Source organism: Triticum aestivum, chromosome 1A, assembly GCF_018294505.1.
Source record: "Triticum aestivum cultivar Chinese Spring chromosome 1A, IWGSC CS RefSeq v2.1, whole genome shotgun sequence".
Taxonomy (NCBI): Eukaryota; Viridiplantae; Streptophyta; class Magnoliopsida; order Poales; family Poaceae; genus Triticum; species Triticum aestivum.
In genome coordinates, this window is record NC_057794.1 from 246,349,971 (window position 1) to 246,377,791 (window position 27,821).

At 42.8% G+C, this 27,821-nt stretch overlaps 2 long non-coding RNA genes across 17 annotated transcripts; both read right to left on the reverse strand.

The window, feature by feature from the left end:
• Positions 1 to 9,937: 9,937 nt before the first annotated feature.
• Positions 9,938 to 12,990, reverse strand: LOC123044616 (uncharacterized). Its single transcript, XR_006420195.1, has 2 exons — positions 10,533 to 12,990; positions 9,938 to 10,420 (listed from the first exon to the last, which is right to left on the reverse strand). It is a non-coding gene; the product is annotated as an uncharacterized lncRNA (long non-coding RNA).
• Positions 12,991 to 15,174: 2,184 nt separating this feature from the next.
• LOC123044619 (uncharacterized) lies at positions 15,175 to 25,767 on the reverse strand. 16 transcript variants are annotated; one of them, XR_006420227.1, is made up of 14 exons: positions 25,489 to 25,748; positions 25,195 to 25,313; positions 24,589 to 24,701; positions 23,543 to 23,773; positions 23,288 to 23,458; positions 23,097 to 23,189; positions 22,173 to 22,323; positions 19,794 to 21,238; positions 19,613 to 19,718; positions 18,662 to 19,518; positions 18,115 to 18,213; positions 17,551 to 17,622; positions 16,815 to 17,059; positions 15,175 to 15,555 (listed from the first exon to the last, which is right to left on the reverse strand). It is a non-coding gene; the product is annotated as an uncharacterized lncRNA (long non-coding RNA). The 16 variants fall into 16 exon arrangements; XR_006420229.1 differs by lacking the exon at positions 17,551 to 17,622 and having other exon boundaries at positions 18,115 to 18,741; positions 19,282 to 19,518; XR_006420228.1 differs by lacking the exon at positions 17,551 to 17,622.
• Between the last annotated feature and the right edge of the window lie 2,054 nt (positions 25,768 to 27,821).

Sequence of the window (27,821 nt, forward strand, 5' to 3'; positions counted from 1 at the left end):
ATCTAACGCACCTCGAAATCCAACATGTGGTGGTACTACTACTAGTAGTAGAATTGAGACTTATAAAATGGAAAAACAAATGTTTTTTAGATGAGCCCTATAAACCCTAGTGGGTACGTACTCCGTAAAATCAGATTTTCCCAAAACTAAGTCGCTCAACCTTTATTTGCTTGTTTCCCTTCCTGCCTCGTTGCCTCGAACAGACTATGCCAAACTTCCCTACCTGCCGCGCGGGAAAAGACCCGCCCTCGCATTTTTTTAGTCCGGGTTTGTACCAATGGATCGTGCGAAGCAGCAAAAACCCAAGCCGTGTCTTGTACTCCTCCATCGACGCTCGCTTTCATGAATTCTGTCTTCCTGTCGCCGACATGTGGGACATATAGCAACCGGGTCGACATGTCAAGCACCAAATAACAGTGCAGAACAGCAGGGGGGATGCCATGTATCTCAATTCCTATGAGGGGGGATTAGAAAAGAGATGTAATTTGGTTTATATCATAGAAACTTTTCTATTGAATATACGCTAATGTTTATTTTCCTTTGAAATTATGGGAGTATAGGAATCCATTCATATGAACCAAGTGGCTCTAAAGCTATAGAAATGATATCATGTTTATTTCCTTTGAAATGTGGAGTATATGAATCTATTCCTATGAACCAATTGGCTCTAAAGGGAAAAATCCTATAAAAATCATATCATATAGAGTTCCTATGATATTCCTCCACACCAAAGGATGATTGAAATTACTGCAGGTGACACGATGGTCTTTCTTTGTAGACTCCTTCCCCATCTTTATAGTTACCTCTCGAAGATGAATGAAATGATATATACATGGTATTCTACATGTGCAATTTGGTACACGAAAACTCGGTAAAAGTTAGCAAGGTTTGATTTTTCAATAAAGCTATATGCACTGCATTTTGGAACGGAGGGAGCATACGATAGTTGCTAACACTCACGTGGAAGATTTGTGTGTAGGAGGAGTGGCTGTTCTGTTAAATGACATGGCAAAACTGACACTGTCAGATGCCGATGTAACGGTTCTTACGGCGTTCGCCAGGAAAAGGCTTGTGGTGAACGTTGTCAGATAATGATTTACGGACACATGCATTGCATTGATACGTGCCCCCCTCTCTCTCACGCACATGCACCCTCCTGAGTCCTCTCGCACCCACCGTCTATCTGCTGGTAGACGTCACACACATATGTGCTCTTCACACCCTACCCTCAGAACTTCTAAAAAACAAAAGATGCCGCGCACATTTTATTTTAGCTCACACGTCACACACTTATACTATTACTCTTATGGCGAACGTTCTTTGGGCATAGTATATTGTACTCTCACGAAGAGAAGCAGTGCACGCATGCACTAGTTCTCTCACACCCACTCGCGGGTACACGTAGGAGCGCATTTTTTTGAAGCTGGTACAACAAAATCACTCCACTATATATATAAGCAGGAGCCTTAGCGCTTGCTTTACTAGGGTTCCTCTCGTTCACTCTCTCATGCTCTCCAGATCTAAGCAAGACATAGGTGGCCACACTCTCTCTCAGCTCACGGCTGGTCACAAATCCGGCCGGACAACCTCGACCGGGGAAGGGGTGTAGGTGCATCGTTCACGTTGTCGTCGGCGGCGAGGGAGGAGACCAACGGCTGCCCGCGCGTCCCAATCGGCGGCCGTGCCGTTCTCTCCGAGAGAGCACCGGCTCCGGAGGGCCTCTGACCCCTTCTTCCTCCGTACGGTATTATGGCCAAGATGTGGCCTCCCATCACCATCTTTGCCACATGCCGACGACCCTCAGGTATATATTCCTTCAAAACCTGCCTTGCTCTACTGCCCCAGCTCCCCACTTGGCTTCGTGTGGATCTTTTTCTACTTCCGTCCACTCTTCCAAAGCCACCTAGACTTTTACTATTATTAGAGGTAAAGCTAGTTCATATAGTTGACTCTAAGAGTTGGTTCAAACAGGGAGAAAGTGGGAAAGCTGTAGCATGAATCTAGGACTTGATTCTAAGAGAAAACATGGGAAAGTAGTAGATACTGGCTACCCAACCAGTCTCTTGGTTGAAAAGACGAAGAAATCATGGTGGATGGCGAAGGGTGGGGGGGGGGGAAGTGGACCTATCCTTGGTTGAAAAAGGAAAGAAAGTGATGAGTGTTGGGGGACAACGCAAATGAGAATGAGCAGGTCTAGATTTCCTGTGCTCACATAGGAAAAATGTCACCGAGGAGACAAAAAATGGGACAAATACAGACATGCTGCCTGAGTGTTTGCCGCTCTCGGCAACCACATCTGCATCACCGCTTTATGCCCCTGCTGTCCCTACACCCATATCGCTATCGTTAATGTAAAATCACATGAAGCATTAAGCAATGCCACCTAATGTCACTAATAAGTAATGGTCTAGTGCCGTCGATAAATTGAAGCAATGCCACCATCATTTTATGAAGTGCTTCCGTCTTGCATTATTTCCCATGAATTGTGTTTTTGCAGTTACACTTAAATCTCACACCGCTAACATTGCTTCATCCCAGTAGAACTGCACACATTTGATTGCACATTTACTGACCATGTGCTACTCTCATGACAGTAATACTAATGCTATTGTTCTGCATGTTAATCTAGTGGCAGTGTTGATGTGATGTGATGCTACTTACTTAAGGACACTTTCATACTGTCAATCTAATGCCAATTATAACACAATAGATGATGTTGTTAATCATACGCCACTGCAAATATATGTCACTGTTTAAATAACCGCATTTTGTATTTGCGCAAACAGGGATGTCTGTCTCCATATCGTTTCAGGATGCCTGTCTCTGTATCGTTTCTATCGGCGCAATCAAAAGCACACACCTCAGTTTTAGTAGAACTGCACAAAATGAGATGGCTATCCCTTGTTGCCGTCGTCTAACCACCCGTCTTCCAGGTATTCCTACATTGGTAGTTACTAGGTAGAATAGAATGACCAACACAATATAAAAGAAGTTGATTCGTACGTTTTACTTCCTGATTGTAGTGTAGGGATGAGCGAAAACAACTACATCCTAGTCCGCAATGCACTTTCTACCAGTTCATCCATGGACCGAGGACTAGCTGGCACGGCTGCATGATGGCTTTTTGGACAGGTGCACGGACAAGAGGCATTGTGGTCTGCTTATTTCTACAAATAGCGGTGCTTAAATTTAGTGGAATGCACAAGAATTTCAGTTGGTTAGTACACTACATGGTTCAGTTCAGCATTCCAGCTGGGAACACAATTATAATTGGTTATTCTGGAATGAGAGAACCTAACCCTGGATGGTGGCAACAAGAAAAAACCAGAGTGAACTCCAGGAAATTTAAGCCTGCCGGGAGGCCCTTTGCTCAGAGAAGCCTTGCTTGTTTTTTCTGATTTTTAAACCTTCTCACAACTTTGTCTTTTGCTGTGAACTAGTATATGTTTGTTATGTTCTATGAATCATTGAGATGTATAAAATTGCTTAAATTATGCTTTTCAAGTTTTTTATGGAGCCGAGTTTAATGTGAGTGTTCCACACATGAACGCTGGACTAGCGTGTGAACGTTTGGAATTTACATTGTGGCCTCAGTTAACTGCATGAACTATTGTAACAAGATACATAGTTGCTTATATGTCAGACAGCAAATTGTTGATTGTTAGCTGTTCGATAGCCTAGTGTTGAAGCGAGCTGAGCCAATTGTGCCATGTTTTGCACAACTGCTTACAAGTGGTGTAGCACCAACAGTGTTTACAAGTACTTATGTATACGTTGGCACACAGTTCTCAAATGAATACTCTATTTCATCAAAACACACACTGCTCGTATGATAAAACTAGTGAGGACGCATCTGTTTTGGCAACAATTACGATGATTCACGGGCACACAAAAGTACCAGCAGTTCCCATAGACGGATTCAAACAGAGTACTATCCCCAGAGGGCTCGATAACAGGCAAGGTTCGAATAATTAGACAGAATCCAAACTACTATTAAACACTAGCTGGGGCAAGTATTTCATGCCTCTATCTAATTTGGGCTGGACACAAGACGGACCTTGCCATGAACATCATCGAGGATGTCCGGCAGCAGCTCAATCCTGTGAACCTTCATGAAGACAACCTTGTGGCCTGGCCACTCATAAACTTGTTTGTGGAGGCATGCCATGTCATCTTCCTGCGTAAGCTTGACAAGAACAATATGCCTCACAAACGAGGGAGTAGCTTTGAACTTCTTGTGCCTCAGTACACCCTGGACAACATGCCTGACAACAGTGAGGCTGGAATACAACTCTTCATTGGTATAAGCGCAAATGGCTTCCAGGATCCAACAGCCTAAAAACTCCGTTTTCCCAGTGCGTATATTCAGGTCATCCGCCTCATAGCAAGTGACATGTACAGATACACAATCCTGGTCTGCATCAGGGCTCTAATTGAAACAGAAACAAATTCTGAATTACTTTCCAGTTTAAGAAACACAAGTTATTTAAACCACTATGCATAGCATGGCATCGAAGCTAATAAAATTTTGCATTATTCATCACCACATACTTAGATGAAAAACCACAATCGAGATCGGCAAAGAAGAAAATCACCTTGGGCAGCTCAGCGGGGGGGGGGGGACACATCCTCGAAGGGGGAAAACTGCTCCTGCAGTGCCACGGGGGTTGTAACCTCAAACGGGGCATTGACCATCTCAGTAGTGGCCGTGAGCGTATCTGGGGTCGGCTCGGTGGCTGCCTCCATCTTCTTGGAGCGCTCTGTCTCGTGGGGATCAGCCTCCCGTGTCTGCTCCAATATCGGCAAATCTTTGCCTGGTCCATCATGAAACTGACGAATACTAGGAGACCACTGAAAGGAAAACACAATCGCAATGACAATGAACCAAAAAAGAGAGTGAGGATCGTTTATTGCTTTACGAAAGTTCTTTTTTTCTCTGAATGAAAATATACCAACATCACGGATCCTCTCACCTTCCCTTCGTTGGGAGAGAAGAACAGTGGCAGATGCGAGTGTTTCCTTTCTTGAAGACGGTGAGGGAGAAGGGGATTCAGCGAAGAGTGAAATGATGTTGCTTCGTCCGTCAAACTTACACTGCGGGGAGGTGGGGTTTTGTGATACGACGACTCGTTATTGCCGCGCTATGACCGGGGTGATGCTCTGCCTGCATACTTCTTTCTAATTTGGTGGATGGCATTTGGGCCCGCGCGCTGCATGGACCGCATGTGGATGAACAAAAGTATAATGACATTCAGTAGAGGGAGACGTTTCGATGACCTAGGAGGAGCCAGAAGCGGTATTGTATCCACTGTACTAGTAGTAATTGTTTTTCTGGGTAGCTGTAGAGTGTCTCCATTGTACTAGTAGTAATTGTTTCTCTGGGCCCAAGACAAAACAGTCCATCCACCCTAGTAAATAGTAAAATCAATTCAAAAGTCCATATATTTACTGAATGAGAGGCGCTACCCATACCCAGCACACCGCCCCCCAAAAAAACCTGGGTGTTCTTCTTCCTCCTCACTCCCACCCACCTCATGTCAGCTCGCTCCACTCGTACCCCGAAATTCCTCGCCTCACTTCTACAGAAAACCCCAGCTCCCCTTCTTCCTCACTACTACAGAAAAACCGCAGCTCCCCTTCTTCTTAACTTGCACTACAACTAGGCTCATCATTCATTACTCTGCTCAACTCCGTGAGCGCGACATGACACCCTCGAGGAAAATGGAGTCGGCTGACCCCAATGCCAAGAAGATGAGGCTCCCGCCAGCGGCAACGCCTGTTGTAGATCCTGCACCCGGCAGCGCGGGGAGAAGCGGCGACCCCGCCCCACCGGATCCCAGGAACCCGTATAATCTCGGGTGGACCGCATCAGCGATCTCCCGGACGCCGTCCTTGGGGAGATCATCTCACTTATCCCCACCAAGGATTGCTGCTGCACCCAAGTCCTCTCAATTTGGTGGCGCCCTCTATGGCGCGCCGTGCCCCTTAATCTCGACTGTCGTCAGCTATCTCTCTTCAATGATTTTGAAATCCCCAGAGCCATCATCTCCTCCCACCAGGGCTCCGTTCAAAGCCTCTGCATCCTATCATGCTACCGGAGCAAGCATACCATGCCCTACACGGTGGACGCCTGGCTGAAATCCCCTGAATTCACCGAACTACAGCTGCTTGAGTTCTACTATTCCCCTGGAAATCACCTACCAGATACCGAACGCCATCTACCTATGCCCTCAGCACCAATGACCATCTCGCGGTTTTCCTCCTCTCTCCACACCGCCACCTTTGCGATGTGCGACCTACCAGACAATCTGGTACTAAACCTTCGAATCCCATTTCTCAAGAAACTTTCACTTGTGCGGCTTCGTATATCGGAGGCCTCATTGCACAACATCATCCACTCCAGTTTCCTTGCCCTGGAGTGCTTGGTGCTTGTTTTCACAGTTAGAATCGGTTGTCTCCAAATAAAGTCGCCTAACCTTGTAAGAATTCGAATTTGTTTTGACGGAAGGCAGCTCATCATCCAAGATGCCCCTTCACTTCAAAGGTTGATCCTTGATTCTAGTTATTCACCGTTGCAAATAAATGTCCTCTCTGTGCCTAAACTGGAGACCTTGGGTGTAATACACGATCTCTGTGCTCATTTCAATATGGTGTTTGGCTCCATAGTTCTTCAGGTAATTTACATTATCATCTACACTTGTAACCGAAGCTGCATTTTAAATTTCTGCGCATAAGTTATATGTCATCTTGGGGTACACATTTTGTACTAATAATATGTTCTATGCTCAACGAAGAGTTTCTTCATGGATGGCCTATCAATGGTGCTGGATTCTGTCAAGATCTTATATATCCAAATGAATAGTTTTGATTTGAACATGATTATTGGCTTCCTGCAATGCTTTCCATGTCTGGAGAAGTTGTACATAAAGGTAATAATTTCACGCACATTGGAAGCCCGCATATAGTGTACTAGAATAACCGTTCAACTATTGCTCTTTCGACACTCTTTTCTTAGACCTTAACTGTTTTCAATCTTCATGTCTATTTAGGCAACAGGACGGGGTAAGAAAGTTATAACCAATCGGTGGATTCGTAAGCATCGGGATTTTCTCACTTCTCATGAGATTCGATTGAAGACAATAACGCTAGAACGATATATAGCCAACCATGCAAACACTAGATTTGTCACATTCTTCCCGCTGAATGCGAGGTTACTATTGTCCATCAGGTTTAAGTTTATCAACAGCATGGTTTTGACGGATGGGTATGTGGAAGAGCAAAAAAAGGAGTTTTAGGTGGGCAAAAGAGTTTCTGAACGTGTCGGGCTTCTATTTACAACATATTGTGGTCATAATCCAGTAAATTTTACGAACCATGATGTTCATTCTATGGACCTGACCGATCCATTTGACTGTGACTGCCGAAAACAGTGTTGGAGTTAGATGTTGTTGCCCTTTTCAACTTGGGTTTTTTTGTAAACCTGATGAACAATTAACCCTAGTGCTTTTGTACAGTTTGTAAGCTGGAGTTAGACGTTCTTGCCCTTTCCAACTCGGCTGTGACTGTCATATTTTCTTTGAAGCAAGGAAAATAGCTTGCCAGTCGTTTAATTTAGAGTGAAATACTGTAACAACTAACAAATCCCAACCAAGGGAAATAACATCACTCTCGCCGACTGCTTGAGGTCACTGTGCATTACAAAAACCAAGTGATTAGCCCCCATCAGCACCCACAAACTTATTTCGAACTAGCACATCAAATGGGCTATAAATTTTCATAGGAAAGGCTGCATGACCGTGACAGATTTGGATTCTGACATTTGGGACCCGCGAGGAAATAGCCTATCCAAGGTGGTGTCGACTTACTAGCCAGTCAACAAACGATTATGCCTACCAGCCGTTGGATTGACATCCAACATCTGTCGTGTATGTTCTATCTCTTGTCTTCTTCTTCCTCCAGCCATCCAAACCAAACCACCCCGTCGGCTCCGCCTGCTCCCGCCTCCCATGGCTGGCTGCGCCTCCATCGCCCTACCGTACGTACCCTCCAACGTTGGCCAGTCCCTCCCTCTATTCCCCCACACGTCCTGTTATTCTCCGGTGACGTCAGCCCCAACACGTACCCGCACCCGAACCTGTGACTGGACCGGTGCATCTTTCACGGCTCCTGTTCGTTCCGTCTGAGGCCTCACTGTCGTCTTCCGCCTTGCGGCCTTGGTTCGCTTGCCGTGCGTGGTGTGCCGCCCTCTTGCGTTGTCAACGTCGTCAACAACCGAGAGGAACAAGGAGATGACTGTACGTGGAGAGGATGACAGTAGAGACCCACCAGCGTCATGGCAGTACGCAAGCAAGTGCCTCTATATTACAATCCCAAAAATATGGTTCCTCCTAATGGTTGGACATATGGGGCTCACGCCATTGTCAACGTAGTCAATAAACGAGAGAATTACACTACGAGCGGTTGACACCAGGGACTCAACAGGTCACGCAATTTTTTTTAGGAACAAGCAGTTGTTATTTATACTAGTTTTAGCGACGGATTAGGGTAACAATGGGGTTGTGCGGGGGCTGTGGCCCGTCTAGCCAGGGTTTTATTTATGTTTACCACATCATGAGTCCAGTTGTGTGTTTTTCTTGCTGAAAATGGCTAGCCCAGTTCTATTTTTTTTAAAAGAAATACCCAAACGAGGCCTACTTGCTTTATCAGCCCTGTTGGGCTGCAAATCTTTCAAGATGAGGAGAGTTTCATTCGGTTTGCCCAAAAATGGGTTGTACATTTTTAAAACACATCAAACCGGGAATTAGTTTCAAATTTTTTCATTACAAGATTTTAAATTCCATTGAATTTTATGCGTGGACAATTATTTGGATTTTATATTTATATAAATTACTAGCAAAAGGGCCCGTGCGTTGCAACGGGAAGAAAAAAATCATAATATTCAACGGCCGTGACCACATTTTGCGACATCACTGTGATATACTATCACTCTCAATTTCATGAAATTATGAACAATTTTCAAAATCATGAACCTTTCAAAAAACTTGTGCATATATTTGAAATCGTGGACATTTTTTAAATTCGTGAGTTTTTTTTCAAATTTTTGAACATTTTTTGAATTCATGAACAGTTTATACTATTTGCAAACATTTTTTAAAAATTGTGAACATCTTTTTAAAGATTTTACTTGAATCGGCGCACATTTCTAGAACCGACGAACATTTTTGGCCCAATTGGTGGATGAAATTTTTAAATTTACGATTTTTTTTGATTTAATGAACATTTTTTAAATGCATGATTATTTTTTGAATCCGCCAACATTTTACGAATGAATAAACTATTTTGTAAGTCATGAACAGTTTTTTCATTTGTAGGATATTTTTACATTCATGAACATTTTTTTAGTTGGCTAATTTTTGTTCAATTTCATGAACATTTTTGAATACACAAACTTTTTAAAGAATCATGAACATTTTTTGATTTCCCGAACATTTGGTTTAAAAAATGTGAACATTTTTTGAGTAAGCAAATATTTTGTACAAAATCGCGAACATTTTTTGAAGGAAAAATTGCACAAAAATAATGAGAAGCTAAAAAGTTTATGTGACATGAAAAATATCAGTACTAAATGGGGTTGATTGCCTTTTATTAGCTTATTAACTCCAGCGGAATGCATTGCAGAATTCCTTTATTAGAGAACACAAGTAATATAGATTAGAGAGAGTAGCATAATTTGGACTCAGGCTTTGATCTGTTGACCTTTTACCCTTATTTCCAAGCATAGATCACACCGTATATATGAAGTATATACCAAAATTATAATAGACATCTTGGCGAGGAAGAAAAAGAAAGTTTCATAGATATCGACATAATTCAGGGAGGCTCACATAGGTATATTGGCACATATGTACAACTAAAGCCTCTGCGAAACCTGAGGAGATCAAAGAAATGAACATGGAGGCTGAACATACAGTCTGCTATATATAATTCATGGATAGAACATTACTACAACATAGCATAACTATGCAATGCGGGAGCTAAATCTTCAATTTTACTACACCGCGTGTCTGCATAAACAACCAATTTCTGCTAAAAGTGTTGCTGAGTTAGCATAATGGAATATGTAAGCAGCAACACCCAGAAGATGAAGTTTTACAGTAATGTAAAGTTCTCTACAATCCTAATTTTAAAGATTATCCAACAAACAACTACAAGAAAATTATGGAAGTCACCGGCCACCCTTCAATCACCAATTGTGAACAGGCAAACAATTCTTCAGCTCACATGCATAGGCTTGATCTAGAGGACACATGAACTTCAATGGTAAGGAGATCCTAGTACACATGAGTATGTCTGATGATGATGATGCAGGTCATGGTGAGCAGAGCATGAACTGCATGGTGCAGTGCTGCTGCATGGTGTCCTACATCAGGGCGAGGAGTGAGGAGATTAGCACAGCTCCAACGAATTAGAAAACTGAAAATAGTCATGTACTCAGGTTTAGTCAGTAAGGAAATGGCAAGTTAAAAGCATACTATGTCTGATTGTCTTTCAACAATGTTACGGCACTGATCCTTGTATCTTTCTTTAGCAACATTGAAATACTCCTGAACCTTTAGGAATTCAGACTTGTGTAAACAAGCATGCCAATTATAGGAGAAAAACATATAATGAATATGGAACCGGAGAAACAATATATCTAAATCTCATACTAAAACATGGAAATATGACGTAACTTGCAAAACTTATTTTTTTCTGATTCTCCCAAAATTAGGAGCGTTAACAACACATACCTGAATAACACATCGAATAAGGACAACAGACCATAGAGAAGCAGATGAAAAACAAATTGAATTTACTGGCCTTAATACGTGCATGGAGCTTCTTAAAAATCAGAGTGCCCCAATGCTCCGCTTTCTGGATCTCCTACAACAATCAATAGAGACTTTTGCTTCTGTTAGATTGTACTCACTACAACTATGAAGACCACCGTGACACCAATATTATTACATTAGCCAAGGTTTCAAGATTAGAACAAAAAAAGTACATTCGTTATTCAAGGCACAAATTATTAGTTTTCGGACTCTCCTTGGATTGAGAACTATATCTGTGGTCCATAGATCATGTGGATGGAATAAGATAGGCATGACACACAATGAAGTAATTCTCAGTTAAATATTCAAGTAAATTTTAGGTAAAAAAGGACACTTAATCTTCATATATAAATTAGGAGGAAATAGCATGATGATGTATGCAGAATTACAGTCATACGTTCTCACTTACCAAAATAAGCAATGCAACTCGGAGTCCAGTAATCAATCAACGGACGAACTGGGTCAATTTGCATGAAAACATGATTAAGAATATTAAATCCTCCTAGCCCAGGATCAGAACTAATGGCACCACAAAAGATGATTAATTAATTAATTAAACATGGCATCTCCAAAACATCCGGCTTTTGACAACAACTGTTGCAACTCCATCCGGTAGCCCACGCATAGGTACTGCATTGCAACTACATTACCCCTAACGATTCTAATTAAGGTGGCCACCAACCATCCAGAGATCGAAGTAACACTGCGGCATGTTGTCCAAATCCAAATGGCATAGGTAACATTGCGACATAAAGAAATCATTACGTCTATGTAAAAAGAATGACAAAAACACATAAAAAGTTATTGTGGAGTAAATATGACATACAAATATCACACTTCAATTTGACATTGTCTATGTATTCTCAATTATTACTCAGAGCATTTAAGGAGTCATCACCAAGCATCCCCTGCCAAGACGAGAACACATAGAGAGCATGCAAAATAACACAAAGTATGTACTGTACTTTTAGTTATACAAATGCCAGTACCATTACTTCACCCTGCCACTAAAAGTTACCCCATATGTGACCACTTCCAGCAAGTAGATGGCTCATATTCAGCTATACATTGGCAAACTAGAGCAAAGCTACAATGACTATGGTTTGCAGGCCAAAAGAAGACTCACCGACAGGATGCCAGAAGTGGTAGATTATTAAAAATAATAAACATAAGAATAATCAGAGATGCGTATTGAACCCTGCATGTTTAATTCAATCGTGCATCATGTTTTCTGCTAACCCTGCTACATCCGTTGTCAAAGTTTCAACTTCATCCAGTCATCAGGAAAATAGTTTAAACTCTGAAAGAGGTCAGAAACTACCACCGTTTCCGCCAAAACATTATGATATGTTAGACATTATATCCCATAACAGAGTGACAAACTGAATAATTTCCCGTAAAATGTGAGCCTGAAAACTATCAGAGTAGCAGGGTTGTGGTTTTTGACATTCAACTCCCCTTAAACATTCTGGGGCTTCTGTGTTGCTAACTGTACATGCTTTGTTTCTACTATATCAGTAATCTTACGTATTCCAAGTATCACATAAAAAACGTGAATATGTAGCATATGACATCAACAGCAAATTAAGAGTACAACAAAAATATAACCCACACACAGCAAGCAAGCGGCATCATGCAGAGCAAGCCGTTCAGATTGGAGGGGCGCATATGGCTGGCTACGTTGTCCTGCTCGTCCAGATTGGACCTGGCACATGCCAGGCAGTGAAGCGGGAGGGAGCATACGGCGCGAAAAGGGAAGGTCGGGGAGTGGCGCGCAGGTGGAGGAGATGAGCCCCTGGGGTGGGAAGCGACACTGGGGTAGCAGTGATGTTAGCCATGGGAGGCGGGCGAACTGGTCCGTCGGTTGGTGGAGTGCGCCAGGAAGTTGTGGCCGGTGGCGAAACCGGCGGGTTTGGGGGAACCAACGCCGAGGTCGAAGCAACAGGGAGGAATCCCGGCAGCACCGTGGTAGCAAGGGAGGGGGAGCCGGCAACGGCGCGACGTCGTGTGTCGTCGGTGGTGGAAGGCCGGGGTGGGGCACTTGGGGTAGGGGTAGCGCCCCGGCGGAGTAGGCCGCAAGGAGGGGGTCGGCGGCACGCGGCGGCGACGGCGAGGGGGGGGGGGGGGGGGGGGGGGTGGAGGAGCGCTGGAGGTGGAGATGGGATTGGGAGGTTGGGTTGTGGGTTGTGCAGGTACGTTTTTCTCTCTCTCGCTCGTACCGGTTCGGGACTTCTCGTCAGGACTGCGGCTTGAATATCTAAAAACACAAGGGCTTTTCTGCAAAACTGTCGTGACGTACAACCAGAAGCAATCCGTGGTTTATTATTATTAAAATAAAATTATAAAATTAAAAAATAAAAAACTAGGAAAAGTGCCCGTGCGTTGCAACGGGAGAAAAAAAATTCACGCCTCATACATACACTTAACGACATCAGCAAATCCTTGAAATCTTTCATGATGCCACGCAACAAGCAACATGATAACTTTTCTAAAAAAACAAGCAACATGATAAGTGGTGTTGTGCAAAAACATAAAGGTGTGATGATTTTTGAAGTGAACTGAAGGTGTTTAGAATTCATTATACAACGCAAATATCTACCTAGTTGCCAATATATGTTTACGCATTTGTTGTTGTTTCTCGGTGACGCAAAAAAAATATTGCATTAGAATGAAATAGCAAAGTACATTTTAGTATTTAATGATAACATGTGCATAAGTGTTTTTCATATACTCCCTTCGTCCAAAATAACTTGTCCCAAGTTTGTCCTTCAAATGGATGTATCTAACATCAAATTAGTGCTAGGTATATCTCTTTGAAGGACAAGTTTTTTCGGACGGAGTGAATATACCCAGCGCATATATATGCGACGCGACGCGAATGTGTGTGTGTGTGTGTGTGCAATCATAATTCAGTTCAAGACTTAATTTGGTTGCAAACATATAGGATAGCTCCACAAAAACAACCAATCTATAAGGACATATGTAATAGGCATTTCTAAAATATCTCATCATACAAAGAAGGTATTTTTTAAGTTTGCACCCTGAACGTAATTTCAAAAATTAATGATAATAGCATATTTGAAATCTACATATTTTTCTGATGAATTTTCATATATGGCATGTTAGATTTAAAGTTAGGGTTTCAAAGATATGAAAATTTCAAAAAGTAATTGATTTTTTAAAGGAAAAGGGTGGTTGTGGGAATCGAACCCACGACCTCTAGCGCAGTAGGTCACGGAACCAACCAATGCGCTGCTCGCCTGGTCGTTGTATATGAGGGGATTTCCCCTTATTAAGCTATGGGCGAGCGCGAAAAAAAAACGTTCTTCTCACTTACCGGTGGTATTAGTGGGTAATTATTTGCAACTTTAGGGGCAGTTTTAATGACGGACGGGCAGAAGCGATAGCCGCTTTATTAGTAGGTAAAGACTAGTACAAATGCCCGTGCGTTGCAACGGGCGAAAATATTTAAAACATAGCATTGTGCAACACCTCTTATATCCAATTTTGGCAAACATCAAAAATAAGATTACATTGAGCATAGCATTTTGGACCATAAAATTCAGACGTGAAGAAGCCATCCTAACGGCGTTCGCCAAGACCGAAGACCTACTTTAGCTCTGCACTTTCATCCGATGAACGAGTAGTCACATAGAATAGTCTTTAAATCGATCTTACTTATTATTGTTCATAAAAACATGAATATATATTTTTTGAATTTCTCATGGCATTTGATACTCATCAGGCCTAAAAAACTTATGCAAAAAAATCAAGCATGAGATCTAGGATTCAGAATAGAGATCTTTAGAACAATAACTTTTCTTTTTCACAACAAAAGCAATCTTAACTATGTTTGATGCGCACTAAAAAAATACCATGTTTCATGCATGTATCTCCGAGTGAAACTTGTTAAAATAAATGAAACAACATGATGAGAGGAATCTGGAGATGACACCAATTGATCTGCTGAGTGTCATATGTCGTGAAGGTAAAGAAGCACGACTCATGTGAACTTGAGGTCTAGATAGTTGATACAAATGATCAACAATTTCCTCTTTGAACCCAATCCAAAATACATATTGCCCAATTCATGCAGCTGTACGACTCGGCAACACATAACATGTGTTATGTAGAAGGAATCTTCTGGGAAGCCTAGCCATAGGCTGCCAGGGAATGGCTGACCAAACATGTAACTTGAGCGTTCATGTGTGCATGCTACTGAGCTATGCAATTTACCTAGTAAATTAACTAACCACACAGAATTTATCGTTGAGCAGAGTAGAGCTAGCAGCAACAGTCGAGATATAAAAGCGGCGGAACTGGTAGAGCTCCATCTGGACCTCGCCCTTCTCCTTCTGACTTTATTATTACAGTAAACATACCCGTACGTTGCAATGGGAGAAAATCAATAAAAGCATCTATCTAGAATCCCACTCCAAAGAATTATGTAGAGCCAAAGGGGGTCCAAACAAAGAACCTCATATGTGCTAATAAATTTTGACAAACCTATATGTACTAATAACCTTTTCAGACAGTACTAAAAAAGAATTAGGAAATTGTCCCGTTGAATGATGAAAAACAAAAAAGGAAGATAATAGGTTGTTCATATGCACCCGATCTCTCCACCAAAACCAACCATCATCCATCCTTGTCAGCTTCAAGTTCTGTTGTTGTACTGATTCCTCTGCACCACAAACAAACAGTAACCACGATCACCACAAGGAACTGATAGTGCTACGGCATGCAACCAACGACTGATTTGTGATCAAGTCGGTGGTGTTACGAGTCGTATGATGCCATTGATGAGCCTGGTGAACAATATGCATGTGAGTCTTCATGATTTTCTTTTAATATTCGATGCATTGGAGTTTCTTCTGAAGATCTAATCTCCTTCAGAACAATACATAATACAACAACCAAGAGCTAAATAAGTCACAACAGTATCAGGTAGAGTTTTCGGGTTCAATGCACATTGCAAAATGGTTTAGATCAACTTAGCAACCAGCAATTAAGTGGTCAATAATCTCATCTCTACCACGTAATTGACAGGTTTTATCTCCCTGAAAACATCGTTTGAATAAATTGACTTTAGTAAGTATGTTTATTTTTTCAAAACCAGCCATGAAAAACTTTAATTTTCAGGGGAAGCTTCACTTTCCAAAGAAATTTATCTAGAAATTAATATTTCTCAAGTTCATTCTCTTGTACAGATAGCTAACAGAAAAAATCCCATCAGAAGTATAATTGAATCTTTATCAATGCAGAAATTGACACCTTCACAAGTACTCCCTCCGTTCCACAATACATGCCTTCCATTTGTCAAAATATAGATGTATCTAGACATGTTTTAGTATATAGGTACATCCATTTTTGGACAAATGGAAGTCAAGTATTTTGAAACAGAGGGAGTAGCTTGGATGCTGTTTCACAATTTTAAAATATAGCACCAATGTGTCCATGTACTTTGCGCCGACTCCCAGCCATGTGTAAGAATCTCAGCAACAGAGACACCTTTGCTAAAGAAAATGTTGTGCGGCCTGGGGATAAGATTGAGTAAAAGTTTCACAATCCACAAATCTTCCTCTCACCTACTTGTTTCTAGTTCTGCGATTGGTTAACTCAGTTACCAACGAAGTAGTGTTAGGCTTTCTACTTTACACAATACCAACAAAATTCATCAGAGAGTATCTTTGTACCTACTCTACCATGAAGAAGCTAGTTAATTTAGCAAAAAAGGCAACTGTGTAAAAACACAGTAGTGCTAGTTTATTGGAATCTGATTCCTTTCCACCATTGTTAGAGTCTACAGTGCATCGGCAGAACTGAAGGGGTTGAAAAGTTCAGAGACAGTTCCCATCAGGTAGCTAGCAGGTTGTACTTTATTTAAAAAAGAGGATGACACAAGATTCTTAGTTCTTTCAGGAAAGAAAGGGAGAGGAATACCATCTCAGAGTGGTTGGAGCCGCCACTCCATGGATACGGCAGCAACGATGCAACCGGTCGACGTCCGAGAGTCCTCCTTGGCACCATCACCATCCTGGACTCTGCTTCCGTGCCCACGGGCCAATGGCATCTGCTCAGCCTCAAGCGTTGTGGGTGTGCCGGGCGGGGAGCAGGCGGTGAGGTCCCAGGTGGGGGGTGGGAGGAGGCGGCGGGGTGGCACTCGGTAGGCAGAGCGGCCAACGGCGCTGTGGTTGCACGTGAAATCATAGTCAGAACTTTGCATTTGAAGGTACACGCTCAGAGGAACAATTTTTTTCTCGATGCCGAAAGTACCAAATGCCTAAAACTGAAAATCACATCCTGAAACTGAGCATTTTATTGAGAATCGGCAAAAAAAAAAATTAAAGACAACAATACACAGAAAGGTGAACGGTGATCTGATTTCAACACAAAATACTCATGAAGAAATAAAATGGGTGGACAGTGATTTGGTTTCTAAACATAAAGCTGATCATGTTTATGCCACACATTAAGCACATAATGTGTGCGTATTTGTAGTCTGAAACTTCTACCAACTAAAACTACTCCCAAAGGCAATCTTCAACTTGAACCTTATTCAAATTTGAACTAAAACCACGACAAGTAATTTGGAACGGAGGGAGTAACACATAAAGCTACAGACTACAATTTAGATGCACAGATTTAGCTCACTCAAATCAGTTTAGAGAGTACGCACACCCAATTCTGGAAAAAATAATGCGAGGCCTAATTGTACCGATCCTTACACCTGTGAATCTGTGACCCTCCGCTGCATCAAGCATAAACCATCATGAGATTGATTCCTTAATTGATCTGAAAAGAGCTGCTTGGATCTAGATGAACATGCGCGCTTTGCTGCGCCGGGAATTGTTGTGATGATTTATCAGTTACGTCCTTCACTATTTAGATGTTGGCTTTAGCAATCAAATGAACAAATGCCATCCCTCTACATATCAGAACCAGTAGTAATGGGCATTCTTTAACAATTGTTTGTTCTTCTAAAATTAGAACTGAATAGAATCATACATCTCTTTAAAACTAACCTTACGGACATTACAGGAAGTGAAACCAAAGGACAACATGTTGTCATAAAGAGATGCGGTGGAATCAGTTTTTTCAGGGTTAATCAAATGAACAAAACGAACATAAAGCAAACTGCACACTGTGGCATATCATCACCTTATAGTAGCTCTGGCCTTGTACAGGAACAAAATAGAGAGCAACATGTGGAACCTCTGTCCAGGAAGTAAAGTAAAATTACCTGAATACCAGTCTTCCTCCAACAGTTCTCAATCTGTAAACTCCATCATACCGCACACCAGATTCAGGAGCACATGAAAAACGCTTCTCTTTGAGGGACCTTTTTAAGTTCGCAAACAAGATGATATAATAACAAATATCAGCAGAAAAGTAGATGGCCTCCATATATGCAACAAAATGTATTGGTGAAAAAGAAATCATGGAAGATAATAATGCAATGAAACAAGACATAAATGAAAAGAGCTGCAATATCATTTTGTTTCACTGAAACGACACAAATGGAAATGGAAAACCATTTCATCTACATGAATCAACTTAATTCATCTTCATGCTTTTCTAGTCAAAAAAATAAAGAAAATACTTCAATGGTAGTGTTTCAGTCAATACTTCAAATGGTGAGCAGTTTCAGTCAATGCTACATTATTTTCAGGTGAATACAAAATGATGCACTAATGCGAGCAGTTTAAGTCAATTCTCAAATGGTAGTTACAGCTTTAAAAGGAAAAAAATAGGAAAAGAAGATACATATGTTATGAATCCTAACATACCTTGCAGTCTCAGGGGCAAATCTGATCACTTTATAAGATCGCAGGCGACTTTTTGTCTCAAGATAACTCGCTAGATCACCCTATTGAGTTAACACGGATCTAGTTATCGGCAATAGATGACTAATATTTTCCAGGACAATCCAGTAAGATTCTTTCTTATGGTTGCAATAACAAAAAAAAATTGTTCACGAAACATATATGCATACTGCTTTCAAAAACCCTATTACATGGAGGAATGCTTTTCTAGATATGGATATGATGAAAAAGGAATACACGCATTTGTTCTGTTTGTAAAGTGATCTGGATATGCATAAAGTGACCTGGATATTCAAAAAAATTGTTCACGAAACTTATATGCATACATGCATTTTCTAGATATGAAGAAAAGTATTGTAAAGTGATCTGGATGAGATGCTTTGAGTACAAATCACGTCTTGCAGACTCTCTATTAGGCCAATCACAAGCAATATATTAAAGGAGATGGAATACACATGGCTTAACTTGTCCAATGTTCCATTTACGTGCACAGAGATTCACAAATCATTTCCAACTCTTCGACATCAGGCTTAACAATAGCAGAAACTTCATATGTTTTCTCGTCATAGCTAACACCCACCCACCTCAGGGCATGCGCCCCTCCATGACCAGCCTCACGAAAGCAGCAGCTGCAGACCTCTCCCAGTGGGCGTTTCATTTCAAATCAAAAGACATGAGCTCACTCCTGGACTGGAAACCAATCCTCCTAGCTCTCTCCGTATAGTTTCCTTGAGGCTGTTGTTCTTAGTTCTCCACTTTGGACGTAACCAGTAAAAACACTCCCTGTACTCGTGTTGCCGGGTACTGTCGCCGCTTGAGACCTGAGAAATGAAAATTCAGGTGGGGTGCCTTCTCCGCCCCCACTCCCCCAATGTACTGTTAGAACTTGATATAAGAGGAAAGGTGGAATAAAACCTTGAGTAGCTGCAGGTCGATGGCGTCCTTCACATCTCCTTGGAGAAGCCCTTGACGACAGCGACCATGGTGGATGGGGAACTCCCATGGCGTGCTCCATCTGCATCTGTAGCAGAGGATATGACGAGAAGATGAGGTCTAGGGGTGGCGGATCCCGGCCAAGAAGGAAGGAGGGACAAACCTGGGGCCGCCGGAGACGCACCGGCGAAGCACTGCCCGGAACCCTAGCCACGGGGGTGTGGTTGCGAGCGGGCGGTAGAGGCCAGGAGATGAGAATCTGGCCGGAGGGGAGGGAGGCGCGGAGCATGGGGAGCTCGGGGCTGTGCTGCGCAGCGCCGGAGCTCGCCGGAAGCGGCCGGCGTGGGCGGCGGCGGCGGTGACTTCGTGGGCGAGAGGGAGAGGAGTCGAGCCCATGCGTGTGTGGTTGTGTTTTTTTCTCTTTACAAAGCTGCTCGGACCGCGCGTTGAATACTCCAAACGCCAGGGTGTTTTGTGCAAAATTGAAACGTTTTCTCAGATATCCACTTAAGATAGGACTGCGGGTTGAATTCTGACAAATTGAGGGACTTCTTTGCAAAATGCCTGATGACGAACGACCAGAAGCGATCGCTGGTTTATTAGTATATATATATAGGGATAGGGAATTCTGACAAATTGAGGGACTTCTTTGCAAAATGCCTGATGACGGACGACCAGAAGCGATCGCTGGTTTATTAGTAGGGAAAGAAATTAAAAATTAAAATTAACTAGCAAAAAAGCCCGTGCGTTGCAACGGGAGAAAAAAATTACACTTTGTAAGGTCTAAACCGCATGGACGGCATTAAGGATGTCCGGCAGGGGAAAAGCATCGGACTTCTTCGTCTTTGAAGCTAACCCTATCCGTTTGATGAGCTTCCGCCTTGGTGGATCGCATTGTCTCCACATGTCTGTGTGCATCATCTCCCAACCACCCAGGCTTGCACTACACGACAATAGCATACTCATCCTACTTCATGCCAGAATTTACAGTTCTATCCCATTCCTTTCTGTACTTGTAGCAGAAAGAATATTGGACTTCCTTTTACCCACATTTTCATGTTCATCATCTTCTGCCTTGCTTTGCTGTTTGCTCAACCAATAGTACATTGATATACAATAAAAGATGGGACAGACTCTTGCCAAAAACTTTAGCTACCTTCCTCGAGAGAGCGCCACCATCAAAGCATGTGCGTTTCAACTGGAGAGAAAACATGAAACCGTTAAGGATCAAACTACCCGTCCCTTGCTTTCTATTGGACGTGATGGAGAATAGAATAGGCAGTGCATCCCTCGCCACGGAAGAGCTACAACATGTCCATGGTGTCCGAGTGTAAAGCCACAATGAGTGTCGCCATTGGTGTTCTTGTCAACCATCGACCGATTCACAGCCAAGAAAGAGTTGCATCTTATCCATGTTGTCCGGGTGCAGAACGACGATAGAGTTATCATCATTGGTGTCCTCGTCGACTTGTTCCTCTCAAGAATCGTCGTGTAGTACTTCCCGCTCAGATTCTTCCTTCTCGGATGCCATATATGCGATTTGGAATAAATGTGTGGCCGGACGGTTCAAAATTAATAGGTCACATGATGATAAAATATTAACGCATCCTGCAGTTTCACATTTATAGTATTTAATATTTTTACACGTATGTATAGACAGTTATATTATTTAATTTTCTTACACATGTGTAAAGTCTCCAATGGTAAATTACATTTGACTGTACACAAAATTTCAACTACTACAGCTTAATAGGAACATTGTACTTTACCGAAACAAAAATAGGATGAAATAGTTCATGATGGGAATACGTAAATATTGTATGGCATTGTACAGTATCAATCATGGTGAATCTGAATCACGAACATTGCCAAAACTGGAGTTCTCTTCTCCCCTGAAATTAACAAAAAACATAACAATACAACACTTCTCACTCATATTTCCAAACTACTTTCATAAGGCGCAGAGAGCTGCTCCAGTGAGAAAACACACAAAAAGCTTCTACAATCCTGGGAGATCAGCGAAACATGAGAAATACTCAAGTAACAATGAATGATGGACTGAAATGCAAACTGTAGTTCTGCAAGTACGAACATCTATCCTCTTAGATAAATATACATCTATCCTCTTATACAGATAAATATTTTTGCAATCTATCACTTTTTCCCTGAAGCCAAGAATCGAAACACTATGAGGTATTTCTAAACTGACACATACATGTTAGCAAAGCCATGACTGCATGTGAAAGCATATATCTGTAGTTCTTAATTAGCGGCAAGTATGCACTGCAAATTGGAATAATTTCAGGCATTGAATTAAAAAAAGAAATTGAATTGTTAACAGAAAACATATTGCCTATGTTGATCGCCTTTTTTTGCTGTGGTCATGCTCTATAAACTTTGAATATCACACATAATTTGTATTCTATCTCAAACAAAATTGAACAAAAGGTCTATAGCTCATTCCTATAACAAACCCGACTGCCATACAGAATAAAAGTCTACAACAAATTTTGTGAAAAAAGCTAGAAAGTAGAAATCTTACATCTTTTTCAAAGCTCTGGCGTTTATTGGCTTGGAGCTCCTGAACCTGCTTTTCAATACAGTGCAAGTCAAATCTCAGCCTCTTGTCATAGTCATAGTATGATCTCCCCTGAAATCCTCCTCACAGGCCTCCATCTCGAAACCTTCATGGGCTAGAGAAAAAGATAATAAAACATGCCAAACAGATTGAGAAAAGTGACATAATAAGTATCTATTGGAAAGATCGAGCCTAGGATTATCTATTTTTTGCTTCGTTGTGCATTGCATCTGCAGTTGCACAAAAAATTGATCATTGCATTCTTCTAAATCCAGAATGTCCAGTCTTTACAATCTACTCCCTCTGTTCCTAAATATTTGTCTTTTTAGAGATTTTTCAAATGGACTACCACATACGGATGTATATAGACATATTTTAGAGTGTAAATTCACTCATTTTGCTCCGTATGTAGTCACTTGTTGAAATCTCTAGAAAGACAAATATTTAGGAACGGAGGGAGTAGCTCATTACAATCATCATACAGGTAAGTTCAACATTGAGAAAAGAAAGAAACAGAAAAGAAAAAAGAGGAATAGGCAAAGAAGAAATTGTTGCTATACTTTTGCTAGAAGATAACCCAGCCTATATGACTACATCGATCTAGGCAAAGATCTTTACCCAACATCCTTCTCTCTAATTATCAAAAATTCATGATTGGAATCAAAACCAAGCAAACTTTCATATTGATCTGCCTACACTTTATACTTTCAACACCAACCGTACATTGCACATTATCCACAATGCAAACTGAAAGATATGCAGTTCTTGTTTGAGAACCGAAGAGATATGCATGCGTATCATAGTACTGAAAGGGGTATATAGAAAAGCTAGTGTTGTGGAAAATCAGAACACAAAATTCGAATTATTTGGTGTGCGAATGGCGCTTACACAATCTGAATCTGATGCCGCTCGGGCTCACTGTTGTAGAAGGTGCAACCGCTGCTGAACGGGAACAGCAACCCGGTAAAGAAGAATTGAATACTACATAGAAGACATCATGGAGGGAAATATGATGCACCCAAAAGGCCAAAACAACACCAATTTAACCAATAGCAGAGTTTTGAAAGGCACTCACATACCTAGTTAGTTAGTTATCTAAATTGCATGATGTGTGAGATGTGCCTTCTTGTTTGCACAATCACCATCCATGGAACTTCCTCCTTTCTTGGGTACAGGATGATTTCGAATTCATCTTCTGGACCTCCTCCTTGGTGTAAATAAAGATCTTGCACAGTATGCTGCAGAATTCTCTGCTGACAAGATAATATAGTAAATAATAGGAAGGGGATTTATGTTGTATACACATAAAGCAAGCATCAAGTTACAGGGCTTACTCCCCCTCTGTCAGTATACACCATCTGTCATTCTCTAGTGCAAGAGCCAAACTAATGCATTTGTTGGGCGTGCCAGCTCGTGTGTGAATCATCCTCCACGTACAGGCCACCCCCTCCGATCCTCCTCTGAGTCATTGAGTCCATGCGGCTCTATCCGGCCATCCCTGCTGCCGCCGGCTTGCAGGCTCTCGTGGGCCTAGCCAGGGTAGAGTGGAACCATATAGCATTGGTCTGAACCAATGAGAACTGATCAAATGTTAGGCACTGCTAATAAAGGCTGCAGGCCAATTACATGAACACCAATGAGAAATTGCACAAGAATGAATTAACATAGTGGAATTCAGGTAGCCAACTCGAATGGAAAAACTGAAGGACATGGAAAAGCAATGTCATGACCCTTCTAGTCACTAAATTGTTCAGACTCCCAGAGCATATACTAAAGAACATACAGAACTCCCTCTATGAAGAAATGCAAAATATTTGATCAAGACTGTTGCAACTCCTGTACCATTTTTTTGTGAACCTCTTCAAGCTGTTATAATATGAAGACTTGCTATATATATTTTCAGAGCCAACCAATTATGTATACCTTAAGCCAATTAACTACAGAGATGTAGAGTGGAACCATATAGCATTGGTTTGAACCACTAATGCAAACCTTTAGCCAATTAAGTACAGAGATTTAGAGTGGAACCATGTAGCACTGGTATGAAAACTTTGTCATACAGCAGCTGTTCTTCTAGATAAAAATTTAGCTAGCTTTATCACCTTTTATTGCTACTTCCAAAATAGTCGATTAAATAATTACCTCTGTGCCATCACCATGAGATTAGTTTACCTTTTCTTATATTTTTCTGTCATACAATAGCTGTTCCTCCTAGATACAAATTTAGCTAGAGTTATCACATTTGATCGCTACTTCTAATTATTGTTTTTCCTCAAGAGCATCTTGTAATGAGGACAGGGGGGTGTTTTAGGCATTGACTTGTTCAGAGCTTATGTAGTAGTTGATGAAAGATGCAAATTGATTACACTGTAGTATGTACCTCAGGTCGGACAAAGTTCCGGCGGACAGTGGAGTACGTGCAGACGGATTTCCGGCGACGTCAACAGTGTACAGCGATGTCAGAAACTTGCAATACGACGATGAGCCAAATAACTGCAGATTGCGCAGAGTTAGAACACACAAGATTACTTAACCTTGCAATTAGAATACAAAGGGTTCACTGATGTCTTTTTTCCTATATGACAGATGCAAATTATCTGGATATGAATTGGGTAGTATTTATTACATTGATTGATGGGACTGTAGCAATAACAAAAACTTTCAGTAGCAAGCTACATCTCGTTCTCTATCTAAATGTACATCAATCAGTAGTATCTATATAAATGTGAAGCAATCATAGATCAATCAGTAGTATCTATATAAATGTGAAGCAATCAACACTTCTCTCTCTCTCTCTCTCTCTCTCTCTCTCTCTCTCTTATCCACAAGAGCAGATCAGTAGGCGTTGGACCATGTCTCTCATCTCTGTTCTCTCTCTCTCTCTCTTTCTAGCAGCAGCGACCAGTAGCAGTTCCATCAATCCCTCTATCTAAATGTGCAGCAATCATCGTCTCTCTCTGCTCTCTCTCATTCTCACATATCTCACCAGCAACAGCGTCCAGCATGCCCTCTGCTCTCTCCCTAGAGAGAGAACTCCTCGTCGGCAAGGGCGTATGCCTTACCAGCTCCCAGCTCACCCGCCCCACCGCGGAAGCGACCTATCCCCTACACAGCATCGAGGGGAGGGGCGGATTGAGATCAATCACAGAGAAAGAGATGAGGGGGAGGAGATCCCATAGGGACGTGAGAAGTGCGACGGGAAACACTGAGGTGGGCTTCTGCTCCAAGTTCTGGGAGGAAGACGGAGGCGAGGGGGGCCAAGAAGGAAGGAGGAACGAACCTGGGGCCGCCGGAGACGAGCCGGCGAAGCCCTGCCCGGAACCCTAGCCACGTGGGTGGGGTTGCAAGCGGGCGGTAGAGGACGGGAGCGGAGAATCTGGTCGGAGGGGAGGGAGGCTCGGACCGTGAGGAGCTCGGGAGCGTGCTGCACGGCGTCGGAGGTCGCCGGAAGCGGCCGACGCAGGTGGCGGCGGCGGCGAGGAGTTCGTGGGCGAGAGGTAGAGGAGACGAGCGCCTGTGGTCTGTTTGCTGCCGTATTTTTTTTCCTTTACAAATCTGCTTGGATCACAGGTTGAATACTCCAAAAGATAGGGAGTTTTTTGTAAAAACGAAACGTTTTCCTGGGTAACCACTTAAAATAGGACCGCGGGTTGATTTCGAAGAAATGCGGGGATGTTTTTGCAAAACTGCCACGACAGACGACCAGAAGCAATAGCTGGTTTATTAGTAGGTAAAGATATATATAATATATATATATATATATATTATAGAGAAAAGATTTTTCAAAATAATTTGAAGGTGAATCGATATTTCAGGATTAAAAACAGTTGACCGCACCGAAATATGCAATAATTCGTGTACTTTTTAACCGTGGCCACAATATGGGGTGTAATGCTAACAAAAAGAAGATGGGCTCCAAAAAAATTCTTAAGAATTAGCAAATGAGTTGTACATTATTATAAATAATGCACACGGGAGCAGTAACTGTTGGATGTCCATCCAACGGCTGTCATGCTTCTTCAATCTCTGCTTTTCCTGCTCCAGCCACTCAAACAAGCGCCGGCGGGACTGCCTGCTCCCTCCTCCCGCGGCTGGCTATGTTGCCGCGTAGGCCTCACCGCCCCACCGTACTCCTATCGCTGGCCTAGCCATCCCTCTACTCACCCACACCTGTTGTTATTCTCCGGTGACGGCAGACGAACCAGTAAACCCTCGTACTCCTCCGCGTGGGAAACAAATGCTGAGTCTTCCCTGGATCCTTGTCGTTCCCTTCTTAGGCCTCGCCGTCGTCCACCGCCCTGGTGCTCTCGGCGCGTCTTGGTCAACGTGGTCAATGAACGACATCCATCGGATGTGGACTGTACGTGGAGAGGCTGACAGCTGGGTCCACGGTCGCACGCAAGGAAATGCCTCCTTATTACGCGCAAAATAATGATTTTTCCACCTGACAGCTAGGACCCATGGAAGGGCTTCTGTATTTCGCGAAAAAATCACCCCCCCGATGACAGGTCGGACCCACCAGCTATATCTTCGCACACAAGGAAGTGCGTCCTTATGACGCACAAAAAAATGAATACCCCCTGCTAGCAGGGACCCACCATAGTGGGTGGCTGACTTGTGGGCCTACTAAGTTGACGGGGACAGAGGGCTTTGTCAACTTAGTCAATATGAACGATTCTAGCTCCAGTGACCGTCCGATGTCCATCCAATGACCATAGTGCTTCTTCAACCTCTGGTCTTCTTGCTCCAGCCGCACAAAGCAGCGCCGGTCGTGCCGCCTTCTTGTGCCTCCCATGACCGGCTGTGCTGCTGTAGAGGCCTCACGACCCCATCATATACTCGCATCCCTGGCATGTCTATCCCTCTACTCACCCACATCTGTTGTTTTCCGGTGACGGTAGTCGAACCGGTCAACCCTTGTACTCTCCACCGCGTGGGCAGCCACTGCCATGTCTTCCCCGGCTCCGTGTCATTCCCTTCGTAGGCCTTGCCATCATCCACCGCCCTGGTGCTCTCGGCGCAGCGTGGTCAACATGGTCAACGAATGACATCCATCGGAAGTGGACTGTACGTGGAGAGGCTGATAGCTGGGTCCACGGCCGCACACAAGGAAATGCCTCCTTATTACACGCAAAATAATGATTCCTCCACCTGACATCTGGGACCCGCCGGAAAGGCCTTTGTATTTCACAAAAAAATGTTCCCTCCGCTGATAGGTCGGACCCACCAACTATATCTTCGCACGCAAGGAAGTGCCTCCTTATTGCGCACAAAAAAATGAATACCCCCTACCAGTTGAGGCCCACCACGGTGGGAGGCTGACTTGTGGGCCTACTAAATTGACGGGGACGGAGGGCTTTGTCTACTTAGTCAATATGTAGCTCCAGTGACTGTACGATGTCCATCCAACGACCTTAGTGCTTCTTCAACCTCTGGTCTTCTTGCTCCAGCCGCCCAAAGCAGCACCGGTTGTGCCGCCTGCTCCTGCCTCCCGTGGCCGGCTGTGCTGCCGCAAAGGCCTCACCGCCCCCATACTACTCCCACTGCTGGCCAAGCCATCCCTCCACTCACCCACACCCCCTGTTATTCTGCAGCGATGACAGTCTCACACCG